Source organism: Emydura macquarii, unplaced genomic scaffold (genome assembly GCF_026122565.2).
Source record: "Emydura macquarii macquarii isolate MOO-44397 ecotype Brisbane River unplaced genomic scaffold, CSIRO-AGI_Emac_v2 contig_1043, whole genome shotgun sequence".
NCBI lineage: Eukaryota > Metazoa > Chordata > Testudines > Chelidae > Emydura > Emydura macquarii.
Genome location: NW_027131180.1, coordinates 15,243,148 through 15,259,014, shown reverse-complemented (window position 1 = coordinate 15,259,014; position 15,867 = coordinate 15,243,148). Strand labels below are relative to the sequence as shown.

Genomic DNA, 15,867 nt, shown 5'->3' with positions numbered 1-15,867 from the left:
AAAAATGCTGAATCCTATCTACACTACAGCCTACCCTGTCTCTATTGCTACTGGGGAATCTGTCTGGATTTTTTTTCCTAGTGTGGACAAAGCCCTAAATAAACCCCTGAAGAACTCGTTTTAGTGTAAAAAGGATGTGTTCTTGTATTCATGCCTCAGTGTTGCATCCTAGGAGCAGAAGCCCTCATCTCCCTTCCCCTCTGGCCCACCCCCTCCTACGCTTCATTTCTTTAAAGTGACCTATCCTGCTTTCCCTGTCTTCCACACCAAAGGCTGAAAGAGGGGGTTCACTAGTCCCGGCTCTCCTTTCTTCTGCTGGCAGGTAGTTTAAGCATAGAGGTGCCCTGGCTTTAGTGCTGATTCTGCTTTGCCCCCAGCTTGAGCCTCCTGTTGCTTTGTGGAGTGAGCTGAAGGCAGGAGTGGGCTGCAGGATGAGTCAGGACAAATCAGGGGATGACAGAATTTTCAGGTTGGAAGCAGTAGGGTGGGACTGTCTCCATCCAGGAGCTTTGACTCAGCTGCTTCTACTTTAGTCATAGATCCTGCCTCCTTCCTGGCATAGTGTCCCCTGCAGACAGCCCTAAGTGACAGGAAATTCATTCTTTGCTGCAGAACCTCTACCAGGAACCAGTATATAAAGGGTTAAATCTGGGTGGTGGTAGTCTGATTGGACTCACCTGAGGGCCCTTCCTCCATGCTGGAGATCTCAATAAAAACCTACCGGGGGGACAGTTTTGTCCTTCTCAAGGAAAGTTAGCTGAGCCTTAAGGAAAAAAAAATTCTTCTTGCCCACTGTGAGTAAGATGTTACATGTTTTTTTTCACTTTGTTGCTTTGTGGGGAGGGTAAGTGGATTTTGGGTGTGGTGGAGTTCCTTCCCTGCTACCCTCTGCCAAGCCGATAGACCTCCTGTTGCTTTGGCTATCTCAAAGACACAAGTAGTAGTACACAAGCACATGTTAATGAGATTGTCTTGTGGCTGCCACCCCCTCCCATTTGTGATTGCTACAGCACTTCCTTGTATAGCAAAATGATATTAGGAAAACTTTGCTGGGTTTTTTCTCTCTCAATAAATGAAGCTAAGCAACTGGAAGCCAATTTCACCTGACCAGTCTGTTCTCTGCAGTCCAGCACTGCTCTGCCAATCACAAATAGTGTGTTGCTGAGCTATGTAATCTGCCTCTAAGACCCCATGATATACACACTTATTCTGACACAATGTTTATGTTATTACTAGCAGTAGGTTAAAAACTGGTGACAGAACTCTCGTGGCCCACCCAAGTCTGCCTGAGCTGTGCTTGGCGCAGGATGTTCAGGAGCCAGTTCAGCCCCAGGTGTGAGTAAGACATGAATGCTTGTAGCCCCCTGGGGCCTGCCCCTTTTCCCTTGTTTACACCACTTAGGCTGGAGGAAGAAGGGTGCTGTCACAGGAATGAAAGATTCCACTTGAACAGGAGGCACTTTAGATTAGCCCTATGTCCAGCCTCTGTGCACAGGGGCTATAGCAGCCAGGAGAATGGGCCCTTTGGGGCCAACCCAGACCTGCTGGAAGGGGATGTAACTCTACTGAAATCAATCACTTTGTACCTGCTTGCAACAGTGCTGAGGTCCAGCTCTCTTGTCAATGCAATGTCTCACTTAGGGTCTGATCCTAAGCTCACTGAAGGCAGTAGAGAAATTCCTACTGGCTTCAGGGGGTTTTGGAACAGACCCTTAGTGACCTTTTAAATTACCATGCTGGGTAAAATAGATGTACTGTCCTTGAGTCACATAGGTGCAATAAACTTGAAGGCTTTTATTTAAGCCAAGCCAGCTCATTCTTTTGCGTTGTTGCAGCTCTAGATGATTTGCTTCCACTTAAAATCCCTGTCGGGACGTCTTTCTCATAGATATGAGTATAAAAAGCTAGAAAACCAGAAGCCTGGTAATGCAAACCCATCTCTATCTTAAGCATGTGTAAAGCATCTATCACTTTAATATCCAGGCACCTAACTTAACTATGCTTCTGTTTGTTTTCTTTGGAAGCTCGAGCTTTGCATGACAGAGGAGTAAGGAAAGTCTCGATCATCTTGTCTATGTGAGAGTTTTTCACTGGTTTAACTGTTGGAGTGATTTATGATGGTTTAGTTAAAACAGTGTAAATGTTGGCATACATCAGGCTTATTTCAGTTCTTTGTAATTGGATTAGAGATCGAACTATAAACAACACTAAAAGAGAACTCTTTTTAACCAACATAAATATCCACATGGGTTTGCACCTGCTTCACTAAATTGATTTAAAATAATACTGTTAGTTAAAGCAGTTGTTTAGACTGGCCCAAGAGGGCATTTCAGATAGGAAGTACTAGGTGTGTAAACTTCTAGGGGCAGGGACTGTCTTTTTGCTCTGTCTGTACAGTGCCTAGCACAATGGGGCCGTGGTCCAGGACTGGGGCTCCTAGACATTATGGGAATACAAATAATATATGTAATAAAACAGGATTCCTAATTAATGATTTCCAGTTGCTCTTTCACATGTAGGTTCTAAAATGCCACTTCAGATGACACTAACTTATGGTATAGGTCCCTTACTCATTCTCTTCTTCTTGATAGATATTTCTTAACATTGCAAGATTGAGCAACATTTTCTTCATTTCAGTCTTATAAAGTGATCACCTGGGATATTTTTTTTTAAACCTGTTTTTGAAAAACTACCAAAATGTGGTTGGGTTTTCAGTGAAGAATAATTCCCTAAACAGTTATAAAAGCCAGTCAGTTCTTGTTACCCCCTAAATTATGGAAGGGAAATTTTCTTTTGACTTACAACATGGAACAACACTTTCCAATAGCCCTAGGCAGCCTTCACAGCAATTAAAATATTACACCATCTAAAAATTGCATTCTAGAAGCCAAGCAAATTAACCCAACCCTGCAATAAAACTGAATCAGCCAGCTTGACAATCAAACATGCAAACGTTCCCAAATGCCTGAGAAAACATGTGGGCCTCTATCATGGTCTGGAGATTGATAGATTCTGTGTGTGTGTGTGTGTGTGTGTGTGTGTGTGTGTGTGATTCCAAAGTTGTGGGCTCTTCATGCTCTATGTTGACCATAGGAAAATCATTTATTTTAAAACATACCATCTGTTTTCCTAGTCTGAACTAGATATGAAGAACAGCCTGTCAGTAATCTCCCCTTCAGTTAAACCCAGAAACTCCACCTCTGATGATTAGAACTGTCAGAGTAACTGGAAGAAGAATAATCCTGCAGGTAGACATGTTCCAGGCCATTTAAGGCTTTCTAGATTTAACAAAAAAACACACCCTAAATTTGAGCCAGAAATCAATAGACAACCATTGGCTGGTGGGTCAGCAGATCATAGAGAGTTAATATAGTGTGCTTCTTGTGTGATGTATCATCTTTGGTCACATTCTGATACCTGATCATCTAAGCCGGTGGTTCTTCACCTATGACCCAAAATCTAACTGTGGCTTTTTGCGGTGATACATCCAAATCCTTTGGCCGCAAAGGAGTGCGGAGGCAGGGTCTGGAGTGGGAAATGAGTTGGCTTGGGGGTATTGGGTGGATTGGTGGATCTTGTTGCTGTGGGATGATACGTGCTGGGAGGGAAGGACCTGGGAACAGTGGCCCTGTTATGAGCCATCCTTGTGTTGTCTTCCTGGTTACAAAGTCCTCAGCTACAATCAGCTGTATTTAATATAACCTCCAAACTGAACTCAAGTAATGTACGGTGGGTGCACACCACCCTTAAGAGGGCTGATATCTTTGCCAATTCTTCCTCTCGGCTCCCCCAATCTACCACACCGCTGAGCAATGTGAGCAATGCTGGTTTACAGTGAAATTCTTCAGTTCAGTGGAGGGGGGGCTAAACTGAACAAACTGCTATTGTGTAAGACGCTGACATTTTCAAAGGGTTAACAGAAACCCTAGTAATTGGCCTAAGATGATAACCAACAAGGGAGTGGCCAGGCACCAGGTAGTGCAGTTCTTTGTGGGTTATTTATAGATTAGTCCCTTCAAGGTTTTCTTGTTTTTTTGGCTTTTAAGAGGCTGTAGAGTTGTCTGATCCTTGTTGCTTGAACTTAAAAAAAATAAATAAATAAAAAAAAACCCTCTTGCTTACTGACCTACTCCTGTAAACCATAATGCTAAAGCTAGGAGAGAAATGCCAAACGTCTTCTCTCCAGTCAAAAGAAGCTGCTAAAAATTATGGTTTTTCATGGCAAACACCCTTTGCCTGTCTACCAACACAGTCCTCTTACCTTGGTATCTGACTTTGAGGGCACTCACAAGTGAAAGTACAAATAGTGCTCAAGATCTGGCTTCTTTGAGATAGCTCTGATGATACCGAAACTTGGCAATATTCCTAGCCTGCTCTCAGGCATAGGAAACCTGTCAGTGGAATGAAAGGTCACTTACTGTAGCTCATTCAGTGTGATTTCCTCAGTTTGTCTCAAGTCGACACACTGGCCAAAATCCATAAAGAGATAGCTGCTCTTGATCTTAAACAAACAAAAAATAAGTGGTTTAGGTCACAGGAGCATATGAAGTTTACTCTAATCTGAAGGTAATTTTCTGGGAATTTCCAGGCTTTGGCAGCTACTTCTTATTCATCTTTTATTGCATAGTTTAACTTCTCAGCAAACGAGCGCCTTGTAGGATTACTTTTGATACTTCCAAAATGATGCACTGCTATTTCTCATGTGCCACACTACCAAACTTGACTAGGTCACCCAAAGTGAAAGGCTAGCCACAGAGTTGAGGGCTCAGTCTTCAGATGCTTGTAACAGCCTTGTAAAGGGTTGTTATGCCAGCTGGCATCACCAGAATATAGCATAACCTGTACGTACTTGCTCCTTTCCTCAACACATCCCTAATGTGTTCCTATGCTGGGAAGGCGGTGGGGTTGGTGGTGGTGGCCCTATCCTTGCTGAGATTTCTCCATTCTTTAGGAATCCCCAGATGACCATTTAGGGCGGCTTTAAGTCTCCCTAGCATGGACTACAATCTGGCTCTGACAGGTCACTATAAGTGAGAATATTTCAGACATCAGTCTGGTGTTTGACTGAAAAGAGAGAACTTTTAAAGTATGTAGGAATGATGTGAAATCACAAATGCTAGCAATGCATTATACTTTCCACAAGTTCCGAAGCCCTTACACTATCTGCTCTGTTCTGCACATGCGTGCACGCGCACACACACACACACACAGAGCCAAGACAAAAATAAAAAGCTTCCCCAACTATCAGAATAAACTTTTCCTCTCTCCACAACCTATATTCCACCTCTCCACACACAGCTCAGAAAAAGCTAGGTAAAATATATGAACCTTTCAGTTTGTCCTCAAATTAACAAAATTCAGGAGCATCAGACAAAGGAAAGGAGGAAGCTAATTCCAGAGTCAAAGATGCTTTGCAGGAACTCTCCTGGCCTTGCTCTTTGCTTTCTGAATAAGGTTTCATCATATTAAGAGATCCCCATTGCAACATTGTCTCTGGACACCTCTGAAAAATGGAGAGTCTAGATGGCTCAGGGAACTGATATATTGCCTTTAATTGCTATGCAAGTGGTTAGAAGCCAGCCCTAGTTTTAGTGACCAAAAGCTGTTCTAGTCTAATGGCTGGTCAGTGGTCTCTATGAAATGTTTGGTCTGAGCTCAGTTTTCAGTGGGCCATGAAATCCATTACAAGTGGCACCAACGTGGCTGATCTCAGGTCAGAAGCAAATGCCTGAATGGGCATGGAGACTTAACTACTTTCCTCTCCTATGAAGGTCCATCTAGGGAATGCTTGAGGCACACTGGTGCATGCGTCCATGAAGAAGCTTGCACTGTGACTGCCTGTGGTGTACCTCTTCTGGACTTCAGTCTCCAGGGCAATCAATCCCAGGCCTCTCACAAGCCCACCATTCTACAGAATGTTTACATCCCACATTTTAAAAATGGGATCTGTTTATAGCCCATATACACCAGAGGTAGCAGTTCCATTTTAGTAAATAATTCCCTGCTTCACCAATCTGTTGCAGAAAGAAGAATAGCAGGGGGCATCTTCTCTTCATACCTGCAGGGAGAAACTGCTTGTGACTTGGTGACCGCCTTTGTGTGACAGGTTAGTGTATCCTTAAACACAACTATTGGTGTATTTCTCCTGATGTCAATTATTTTGAGTTTTTGAAAGCCCAGAGTCTTTAATATCCCATGGAGGGTCCTGAAAACCCATCCTACAAATGGAATCCCAAGAAGCATATTCTGTCTGTGGTTTGCTTTGTGCCCATATGACTAGACATTTCCTGGGACTAGTAATGTGATGGTCTCCTGCCCTTTTGTGAAACTTTAAGAGAAGCCAGAAGAAGATTCTGTTCCTAATTGTGGTGTCTCTGTGACAGCCATAAAGGAACTTTGTTTTTCTTCTGATTCCCTTTTCTTCCCCTGAGAGTTTCTGCTGCCCCTGCCTTGTCAGTTCCAAACTCATTTGTGTGCTGGAGGAATGAAATACTGTTCTCTAACAGAATAATGGGGAATGTTGTTGAAAGAGGTTTGATTTTATATGAAAAGCTCATATCTCTAAGAACTGGAAATATCCAAAGATTTGACTACAAGTTGTATCAGTGTGAACAGGAATAAATGTTGATTGGTGGAATTGGTGTCAGTGTGACTTACTGGTTTTAAAGGCAGTTGCTGCTCAGAATGCATTTACTTGGTTCTAAGACAAGGCAATGAGCTGCTGGTCAGTCTCTTGGGTTGGCAGCAGCATGTAGTAACCAGTGTAGGGTGCATTAGTGTGGCATTAAGGGCCATCTCCTGCTATTGATGGGTTTTGGGTTTTTTTAGGAAGACATTTCTGTGTAAATCAGTAAGGAATTCCTCTTAAAAAATATTATCAATGGCATGATATAGTCTATAAGCCTAGGTTCTTCAAGTGCTTATCCCTATGCTTAACTTAATGGATGTTGGGGGACCCATGGAGTTCACTAGGAATATTTATATATATAAAACTAAATACATGTATGTTTGTGGGATCAAGGCCTTAAAGATTTAAGCCTTAGTCACTCAAATTTGAAAATCTTGGCCTAGCATTAATCATTCAAATAAGCGGGTTGATTTCTAAGAGGTGCTGGGCTCACACAATTCTGATCAATGTCAATGGGAACTGAGAGCTCAACCCCTCTGAAAATCAAGCATCTACTTGTATGCGTAAAGTTAGGCATGCTAGAGAAGCTTGGACTTCCCCTTTTAAAGTGTGTGCACTTGAAGCCTTTTTCTTTTCTTGTCAAAACAAAACTACTATGAGTGTCCTGCTGTAAGGATTGGGCAACCACAATAAGCCATATGGGAGGAGGGAGGGGAGTTAGCAGCTCCGCTTCAAATCCATTCGGTGTCTTTCATTCATAAGTACCTGACGCCTAATGTTTCTCTGTTAGAAAGACCTATATAGAGTGATCATCCAAAGGCATTTAAAAAATAGCTGCCTCTACTAGGTTTCGATTCACTTTTAATTATCTAAAGAGTGTGACAAGTGACATGACTAACAGTAGCTGGCTCTTCACATTGGCACAGATGAAATAACTGAATCAGGATGCCTGAATTGGAGGTTCTTCGCTCTACCCTTGTCTGTTGTCACATGCTTAGCTGGAATCTTGAATGTCTCCTGGGACGCTCCATTTTTCCCCGGTAACTGTATAGTTTGTCCTAGTGGTATTTCTGGCACCTAGGTTGGCTGCTCTTGTGTGCAATAATTTTAACTCAGTGGCACACGTAAGGTGAGGGAGGAATATGGGAGTAAGGGTTGGGGCTCCAAAAAGCTTTTATGAACCCGTTACCTGTAGAAATAGGCCCAAGCCACAAAGTCAGGATCCAGATCCTAACATCTGCAAAGCTCAGTGTGTTGGCTCAGCCAACTATAGTAATAGAGGCCAGCTGTCAATTTTAAATCTGGATCCCAGAGCTCAGGGGTGTGTTCATCTCGGGGTTAGCTAAGTGCTATACCACTCAATTATTGAATAAGGCCCGGATTCTGTAAACACTTCAGCACATGCCTTACTTTACTCACCAGAATATCCCCATTGAAGTGAATAGAACTACTCACATGAGTCCAGTTACACACCTGTTTAAGTGTTTGCATAATAAGAGCCATACTCTGTATATCTGAAGGTAACAAGCACACAACTGAGGTATCTTTATTTTTTAAATTCTCTTTTGCTCACATTTGATGACAGTTTCTCAAAACCTTATGAATTAGATTTTCCTCTTTGCTGTATCTGTCTTTATCTCATGTGCCCAATGAATTGTTACTGTAGAGTTGCACAACTACACTGACACTCATATTACACTCATATTAGTGTGTGTGTATTGCGCAGGGAAATTAATTGAAGAAAAATGAACTATTTGTCAGGGTAAGGGGTCATTCTGGTGAAGAAACTACATTCTGCAAAAAGAACTAGATGGACACTGCAAAACCTTATAGAGAAAAAAGTGGAGGAGTCAAATTTTGTGCCCATATCTTGTTCCTTTTTAAATTATTTATTCACTCAGGGATAGATATATTCAGTTACAGCAGTGTAAATCTGGAGTAGCTGCACTGAAGTCAATGGAATTACTCCAGATTTACATGAGTGTGACAGAGCAGAATCATACTCAAAGCAAGGGCAACAGATGGTTCTAAACACAATTCCTGTATACCAATTAATCCCAGGTGTGAGCATTTCTACTCAACTTCAACTATTTAAAAATGTTGAATTGTCTGCTTGTTGTTAATATTGTAATTGGCTTGCAGAGCGCTTGAGGTGCCTTGACTGAAGAATGGTTCTTTCAATTTTCTGTTAATAAATACTGTTCATTTAATTCATTATTCATTCAAATGTAAATTTAGCTGCTGGACTACAAAATCCCCTCAACAAACCTCACCAGTCCAGACACAGAAAGAGGAAAAACACCCACCCTTATACTCTGAAATCCATATTTTACTTTTTTTTTTTTTTTTTAAATATGGTCACAAGGGAAATTCTGTGGGAATTTCCGAGGAAGTGGAAGGGAAACTAATTATCAGGCTCATGAGAGATTGCTCTCAGGCTGACAGAAGTCCAGGCAATGGAATGTTTTGTTAGTTCTTTTTCAATATCCATTCAGTTTCAGAATGGCTGGGAGGAAGTGTGCCATGCTCCTTAGGAGATTTTCACTCCCCTAAACTGCTGACCAAGTTACCATGGTGTGAGAAGGGGAAAATCCCAATCTTCAGCAAAAATAAAACAGAGACAAATTATTGTTTGCAGTGGGCTAGTTTCCCTTTTTGAGGAGCAATTAGTCTCTCAAATTCCCCATGTCTTTTCTTCTAGCCTAGTTTTATTCACAAAATGTACGCAAGGTCCTGTTACCCTGAACATAGACAATGAACAGTAGCCAAATTGTACACATGCGACTCCACTTGGAGAAACTCTAATAAGACACTGCTATACTCAGCCCTGTAGCAAGAAAACCATTTACTTTCTGACACGTTGCCTTGCCTACGCTGATTTTTTGGACCCATAATTCCCAATGGTGCAGCTCCTGGAGGGACAGCACCAGTGGAAGCTGATGCATAGACCAGATTCACAGTGTTTAATCTAGAGTAGTTCTAAGCAGGCACAGACAAACACGACGATTTAAAAAACAAAACCAACAATAAAAAAAATGGAGTCCTGTCTACACAGTAGTCTCCACGGGTAGAACTAGAGCTGCAGCCATTGGGTCTGAAAATCTTCATGTAGACACCACAACCTTGGTCTTGCTCTCTTACTTTCCACACATTAGGGCCATGTCTATACTGACGGTGGCAAATTTGCTGCCGCCAGATGGATCTTTCTGGATTGATTGAGCGGTCAGTATAGACCCGCTCAATTGATCAGGAAGTCGACTGAGTAAAATCACCCCCTCAAGAAGCGTAGTGCTGTGTCGATGGGAACACCGTTCCCGTTGGCGTAGCACAGGGTAGACAGCGCACAGAAGGGAAGCACAGCAGTCGACCTGAGTTACGCAAACTACTCTGCATAGTTTTCGTAACTCCTGTCGATTGCCGCCGAATCGCGAGGTGAGTGTAGACCAGGTGTGTTTAGATTAGAAAATGAGGCTGAAGTTAGGCTGGGATTAGTTTAACAGTAATTAGCTAACCACAACCTGATGTCTGCATTTTCTCCAGTGTAGTTGCAGGTCAACACATTTCACTTCAATTTAACTGGTTGAGGTTTATCTTAGGTAATCCAGAGGGTGCATAAAATTCAGGGTTGGCTAAATTGTTAGCTAATGCCACTCTAACCTTCACCCTTTTTCCTAATCTAGACAGACCTTCCTGGGAAACCACTCAGACCAGTGTTCGATGGCTCTCATGGTAAATGTGGGCTAGTTCAGGTAGGCCAGGGTTTTGATTCTTTTTGTCCAGCCGCCCTACAACACAAAGGGGAACTACTCCAAGAGCAGGATGGAGCAATTTAAATCACCTACTTTAACTGTGATTAAAATGAGCTAGCAGGAAACCTTGATTTCAGTTATGTTTTGCATTTGTACATTTAGTTATTTTCCTAAAGAATGGTTGATTCTTATTCGTTGGTAACCATTAAAACATGTTGATTTGTAACTGAATATAGCCTTTATGCTATTTTTGGTGCTTTTTGATAACTAGGAGAATACACTACACACACATTTATTTAAACAATTATATATCTTAGCTAAATGTATTCATAAAAAATGTAAAAATTAAGAATCTGATGTTAGAAAATGATGAATGATGCATTTCTTAATCACTATATTATTCATTTTTTTACATGTTGTTTTGGTCAAGTTCTGTTTGGATGGAAATTCAAATTCAATTTAAAATGCGCCAAAAAAAAAAAAAAAAGCATTTCAAGTTTAGGGTTTTTTTTGTTTTTTATGACATAATAGTACCTTTAAAAGTCCTGGATACCTTAGAAAAAATATTATCAAAACATGTTTTCCATTTAAAATTAGCTGATCTATTAAACAAAGGAAATTTTATCTGCAGTTAGTGAATTGAACTGATTGTTTCTGATTACCATGTCCTTCAAGATTTTAGAACTAGTAGATCTCATCCTCTCACATCTGACTTTTATTCAGAGACTGGTAGTTGAAAACAAGCTATCCCACTTTTCCAACTCCCAATTTGTTTTTTAACTTTTAATTAACTAGTCATTGAACTGACTTCTACATCTGTAGAAGAGGTTATGCTGTCAAAAGCTCAGTTAGTACTTTAACAAATTTTGGTTTGAGGAGCTTAGCCATTGTCTTCCAGCAATTCAGTGGTTTGACTTCCTTTAAAACTTTGTCAGCAAACATGAATTGCTTAATATTATTTTTCTAATTTAATTTAAATGATTTTAATAGATTATACAAAGTTTAGATCTTAACATAGGTTGTCAATTTCAAATGTAATTTTAAATAAATTTAAATGAAAAAATCTGATTTAAATTTAAAAAAATGGATTTTTATTTTTAAAATCTTTTTTTTTTTTTTTTTAAATCCAGCTGGTCTAAGAGGTTCGACTATAACCAATGTCCTCCAGACCCATCTTCTCTGAAAATTTCTATCCAGGCAAAAGACAGTGCTAAACCCATACAAACAACTGTCCAGGTGCAAATGCTGTAACCAGTTTTTCTGAAGTTCTTTGGGCAAAACCCTGTCTGTCCCTTATATGGACATTTTAATATCAAGTACTTGTATATCCTGCATAACAAGCATTTCAGTGCTACCCTGTAGTTTGCACAGTGTATTACTTTAATCTTGTAAATCAATTTGGGATACTTTCAGATGATAAATGGTATATAAATGTACATATTAAAATCAAGCTAGATAAATTATCATTGCAAGTGGTCAGGTTGTATTGAGTCCATGAAAATTATCCATGTTTTCTTGTATTGCCACTCTTCTATTATAGTAGCATCTAACTTAATGAGTTCACTCCATTGTCAACAGGCAAATAAACTAAGAGGTGACGTAGGAATAGGGGCTTCAAGAATGGGTTTAAATCATCCATTTAATCCAGGTGAAATAGATTTGGTAATCTCAAAGAATCATTACAGTATTTAGCACTGTTGGTAGCCACTACTTGAGAGAAGCCCCATACACTATTATAATACTAGGCTCAGCTTGCATTAGTATAAGTAATCAGGGGATGCCTGGACCACATCTAGATGAGCTTTATAATCACTAGAATTCACCAGATTTAACCTCACTATTAAAAATAGCAATAAAAAGAAACTAAATCTAATTTTAAAACTGCATAAAAGTCAGTATCTAACATAACAGAGAGCTGTGAATCTCAGAGAGAAATGAGAGCAGCACAAAAGTGCCTGATATTGTTTAATGATATAAAAGTAAAACCTTAAAAAAAACCACAGAAAGATCAAATTGGCCTATGCTTATGTTATAGGAAACCCCCCAGAAAGTAGATCTAAATCTAGTTTTAATATTCCTTTTCAAACTAGTTTTGCATTGTATTTCCAACCAGCCCAAACTCTGGGGGTTGGGCAAGTGAAATCTGTCTGAATTAAACAAAAATTCCAGATAAGATTTGCATCTGACATGGTGTGTAACATCACCAGGAAATAGGAGGTATTTGGTTTCTGGCCCTAATCTTGTATGAAAAGATCATTAATTGGTGCTAGCTTTGTGACCTTGTGCTGGGTGTCTTGTTTGGTTTTTTTCTCTCTCCCTGGACTAAGAGGATGGTAACTGCAGTCAAGTCTTGAAATAGCTGAATTGATCTAAAGGGAAATCCTCCATAGTTTTACAGAGATTTATAGGGCTGCAAGGTTATTAAGGCCTCAAACCTGCAAATGCTTATGTAAGTGTTGTAAAATTAAGAATATACATGGGTTCCATTGAAGTAAATGGGATACTGACTGGGGAGGCAACCCCAGCACCATTCCTCCTTCCTTGAGCAGCCCCTTTGTGAGGTCCCCCCTTCTGGCTTTAACTCCCCAGTTCCGCTGCCTAGCTCCTTCCTCCCTTGGACTGGCTCCTTCTGAAGTACCTCCTGGCTCAGTGGTGGCAACTGTCACAGTGGCTTCTTTCTTGAATGCCTAGTCTAATTGCTCCCTCTGCGGCAGCAGATCAAGAGGCTCTGGTGGCAGTGGGGATAGAGTGGAGGGTTAGGCTGCTTCTTTCATGCAGTAGCAGGCTCTCGTTTCAACTCCAGCTTGGGATTTTTATGGGTCTTGGTTGGAGCTGAGCACAAGGGACTGAGACCCTCGCATTCCATGGCTGCCTATCTTTCTGTGAGTCACCATTTGGGAGTCAGAGCTTACAGCTGATTACTTGATTAGAGCAGCGCATCAGTACTTGGCTTTTATTCTTTGATGGTTGCACATCAGAGTTCTCAAACTCTGTAAGGTAACAAATGACACTTCAGATGGCCTTGAAATACAAAGAACAATGCATCTCCCTTCTAGGGCTGAACTTGTATGGCAATGTTCAGATATCCTAAAACATAAGAGAAAACTTGCTTCATTGGAACCCTTTTGATGTTTTGTTCTATACAGTCTCTTATACGGTGCTCATCACCAGAGATCTGTGTACCTTCTAGTAGTGCGTTAAGCAACGGGATTAACATCTGTCACATGGCGTTTGTTTTCTCTTCCTCTCCCCAGGGGGAGGAGTGTGAGCAATGGCATGTTTTGTTTTGGGTTTTTTATAATGTGTTGTGTATATATATACTTGTTGCTGTGTGTTTGTTAGACACAGCAAGGTTAAAGATTTTGTCTGCCTAAAACTTGCTTTGTTGTTTCCTTTGGAGAATGGGAAGAAATGGGTGGAAGTTTGAAAAGCACTTTGCTCTTATGAAATGTCAAAGATGGTGAGGTTTGTGATGGTCTTATGTTCCTGGGGGAGTTTCTTCCACAGTCAAGGGCTGGTCACCAAGAATGTTCTGTCTCCTGCACAGATGAGCTTTACCCTTATGGTAGAAAGTTCCATTATGCCTGAGGAGCTTAGCCCCTGGCTTCCAGCAGGTCAGTGGTTTGACTTTCTTTAAAACTTTGGCAGCAAACATGAACTGCTTAGTAGTAGTTTTCTAATTTAATTTAAATGATTTTAATAGATTATAAAAAGTTTAGACCTTAACATAGGTTGTTGATTTCAAAGAACTCGTTAATTGGATAAGATTCTTCACTTTCCATGCTTAACAGAGCACAACAGATCTACATAAGAATTAACTGGCTGCTACTTTTCATCTTGGTGCAGGCTGCATCGCTGGTGGGTGAAGTGAGCAAACTGTCTGTTTTTAGAGTCCTTAGCATCTTTCTAACAATGGTTTCAATAGACATGTCAATGATCGTTAGTGATAAAGGAAGTTGTTTTCACATGGATTAACAGTATTTTTATAACTGTCTCAACTGGGAAATATATATAGATCTGAGGACACAATAAACAGTTTCCACCCTCCTCCCACCCCAAGATAACAAAATTCAAAGGATCAACATAATTCGCCAACAATGCAGAAGACACTGCCTATACATATTGGAGATCACTAATCACTCGTGGTGTGATTCCTGTAGTGTCCTGGGCACTGACTGACATGTCACTTGTATGAAGTGAAATTTAACAAGTTTTATATAAAACATACAGAAAAACACAGCTGTAAAATCTATAGGAAACAGTTAACTGGTACAGACCTCTCAACATAACTGCTTCCACCAGCTCCCCTCCCCATTGTGTCAGTCTCCTAGGAAACGTGGCCTATGAGGGAAGATTGAAAACATTTGGGTTTGTTTAGTCTGGAGAAGAGAAGACTGAGGGGGAACATAACAGTTTTCAAGTACACAAAAGGTGGTTACAAGGAGGAGGGAGAAAAATGGTTCTCCTTAACCTCCGAGGTGGACAAGAAGCAATGGGCTTAAACTGCAGCAAGAGCAACTTAGATTGAACATTAGGGAAAAACTTCTTAACTGTCAGGGTAGTTAAGCACTGGAATAAATTGCCTAGGGAGGTTATGGAATCCTTGCCACTGGAGATTTTTAAGAGCAGGTTAGACAACGCTTGTCAGGGATGGTCTGGATAACACTCAGTCCGGCCTTGAGTGCAAGGGACCTCTTGAGGTCTGTCCTAGTCCTACGATTCTATGATGCCTCCACAAACAAAACTGCCATGTTGCTTTCATATATGCTGTTCAAACTGGGAACCCTTGGCCCAGTATCATGCCTGGTTGCTGCTGCTGAGGTCCTTAGATACTTCCCTACTATGTTATACTGAGATACAAGGCATTATGGCAATTTCACAAGTGGCCTCGGATCTTGCATGAAATATGACCACTTAAAGGACCAAACCTAATACTGAAACACATTGATCTGTCTTGGTAATCTCTTCCAACCTCTTTAAAAAATACAACCTGTTCAAGGAGGCAAATGAAAGAGAAGGTAAAATGAGCAGTTCAAGATACAGTAGGACCTCAGTTACAAAAATCTGGGGGATGGAGGTTATTCATAACTCTGAACAAACGGAACTGTTCTTCTTTCAAAAGTTTACAGCTGAATATTGACTTAATACAGCTTTGAAACTTTACTATTCAGAAGAAAAATGCTGCTTTTAATAATCTTAATTTAAATAAAACAAGCACAGAAACAGTTTCCTTACCATGTCAAATCTTTTTTAAATATTCCCTTTATTTTTTTTAGTAGTTTACATTTAACACCGTATTGTACTGTATTTGCTTGTTTCTTTTTTTCATCTCTGCTTCTGATTCCAAAGGAGGTTTATGGTTGACCAGTCAGTTTGTAACTTTGAGGTTCTACTGTAGCACTGAAGTGGGAACCTGAGTTGAAAGATACTGGCCCCAATTCTGAGCTATAGCTTGGGCTGAGGGCAAATGTCTCTGTATCATCTTTGTGG

The 15,867-nt window shown here is 40.6% G+C and overlaps 1 protein-coding gene and 1 long non-coding RNA gene across 5 annotated transcripts in view; one reads left to right on the top strand and one right to left on the bottom strand.

The window, feature by feature from the left end:
* The window catches only part of LOC137151004 (uncharacterized), a 57,266-nt gene that overhangs the window by 1,489 nt on the left and 39,910 nt on the right, over nucleotides 1-15,867 (top strand). The window contains exons 1-2 of one of the 2 annotated variants that reach the window (XR_010919139.1): nucleotides 708-794; nucleotides 6,024-6,106. This is a non-coding gene — a long non-coding RNA (uncharacterized lncRNA). Of the gene's footprint in view, nucleotides 1-707; nucleotides 795-6,023; nucleotides 6,107-15,867 lie in introns of those variants that run through there. The other variant, XR_010919138.1, reaches the window with a different exon arrangement.
* LOC137151003 (CD276 antigen homolog) overlaps nucleotides 1-15,867 on the bottom strand; it is a 44,748-nt gene that overhangs the window by 17,168 nt on the left and 11,713 nt on the right. For 2 of the 3 annotated variants that reach the window (XR_010919137.1, XM_067545164.1), the window contains exon 2: nucleotides 4,419-4,501. The gene's annotated coding sequence lies outside the window, so the exon portion shown is untranslated. Of the gene's footprint in view, nucleotides 1-4,418; nucleotides 4,502-14,654; nucleotides 14,724-15,867 lie in introns of those variants that run through there. The other variant, XM_067545165.1, reaches the window with a different exon arrangement.